The 1,742-nt window shown below is 38.9% G+C and overlaps 1 protein-coding gene across 2 annotated transcripts in view; it reads right to left on the bottom strand.

Annotated features, from left to right (window-relative positions):
• The window catches only part of LOC132472686 (alpha-protein kinase 1-like), a 68,305-nt gene that overhangs the window by 44,257 nt on the left and 22,306 nt on the right, over nt 1-1,742 (bottom strand). The window contains exon 3 of one of the 2 annotated variants that reach the window (XM_060072412.1): nt 95-1,742. This exon is cut by the window's right edge and continues 4,088 nt beyond it. The exons of the other annotated variant lie outside the window; for it this stretch is intronic. The gene's annotated coding sequence lies outside the window, so the exon portion shown is untranslated. Of the gene's footprint in view, nt 1-94 lie in introns of those variants that run through there. 2 annotated transcript variants of the gene reach the window in all.

The raw sequence follows: 1,742 nt of genomic DNA, 5'->3' as shown, positions 1-1,742 counted from the left end.
CGTCTACAAAAAGCCCTTATACAAGCTGTAGTAAGATGACAAATTTCACAGCACACAAATGGCACGGCATATATATATACACAAGAAGAACATAGCAATCCAAGGTAGCTAAGAGCTGTCCATTTAATTATCAAACAGCATGGGACGTATTTTTTTTTTAAATCTTTTTTCTGGGTTTTTCAGTAATTTTAATTTCATGTCGCAGAATGTAAAAGCTGCACAGAAAAAACGTTTCATTTCATGGTTCAGCAGATGGTTCAATATAGTTGGATACGATGCATTATTTTTCATTGATGTCTATATCTTTTTAGATTTTTTTTTCAGATGAATGTGTGTGTTTTTTGTATGTGTATGTACAGGTGTGTATTGCATGTGTATCTGTGTGTAAAATGGGGGCTGGGGGAGATGTTAATGACCTTGATTCTAAAAATCTGGAAGCACTTGAAATCATTGTTCTATCGTTCACACACATTTTTGTGTACAATTCTTGAAAACACAGTACAAAAACAAAACAAACAAATTCAAATGGAAACAAACCAACAAACAAACGCAGAAGATATTTACACCATACTCAGTATATTGCTAGGGATAGCGAAATATCTCTACCAGGTTGCATTCTGGTCACCTGTTGTAGAATACTTTACGCTTCGTCTTATTTTAAGAGATGAAACTTTTAACGAACAACAGTCATTCAGGGCCACGTGAAAAAATGTGTTGAGACAAGTCAGAATAGACCACATGAAGCTGATGATCAAAAACAGCCATAGCATTCTCTGTTTTCATTATTGACAATATATATATATATGTATATATATATTTATATATCCATCCATCTGCTTCATGTCTGCTGTGTTTTTTAATATATTTTGGTCCTTCTTTCTGCCCCTTCAGGGAACCGAGAGACACAACATGACTCAAGATACACACGGCGGCAGCAGCCTAACAAGGGGTCCATACTACTCGCATCGTGCTTGGATTCTTGTTCACGTGCAGGTGTGCACCTGTGGGCAAGTGTCTTGTGGAAGAAGAAATGATATCCTGTTGACTTTGTCAGGGGCAAACATTTCTGCCCTTTGGCCCCTAGACAACCTACCACTCTCCCCCTTCTTCAAATCCACCGGTCTCATCATCCAATCAGTGCAATCGCAGCATGTCCTCACTTCCTGGGCTGATGAGAAGTTTCTGGGATGCCATTTGTTAACATAATCCATGCTCATGAGGAGTCTTGGTAGACAGTCTTTTCTTATCAAACTGTGGCAGTTTGCTCTTCCATTTGTTCCCCTTTGGTCTGTTGTGATGGAGATAGCTGCTCTGTTTGTCCTTGAAGACTTGCCATAGACACAATGATTTCCATGGGTTTTACAAGGACAAAGTCTGTGGTTCTCAGTACCAGTATTTAAATGTCCCAAAATGGAAGTGTTTTTCGTTCATGCAAAGGAACCGACCCTTCTAAAAGTGCAGCCGAAAGGAACTGCTACGAGCCTTCCTTTCCATCCACATAAACGGCACCTTTCATCGGACCGCAGAAGAAAGGTGGGAATTAACATGGAGCTGGCTGAGTTTGAGATGAGCTGATATATATCTATTGCCCCAAAATCCCCCCTTTCCACCTTTTTCTTTATTGTTCTTAAGAAAGAAATGAAAACTTATCAGTAAAGCCTATGCAATGCCACCCAATATTTTGTTTTCAGCGTTATTTTCATGTTATTCCTTTCATGTATATCCTCTTTCAACCTCTTGTT

Source organism: Gadus macrocephalus, chromosome 2 (genome assembly GCF_031168955.1).
Source record: "Gadus macrocephalus chromosome 2, ASM3116895v1".
Lineage (NCBI taxonomy): Eukaryota > Metazoa > Chordata > Actinopteri > Gadiformes > Gadidae > Gadus > Gadus macrocephalus.
The sequence above is the reverse complement of the archived record's forward strand: the minus strand, read 5'-3'. Positions and strand labels throughout refer to the sequence as shown.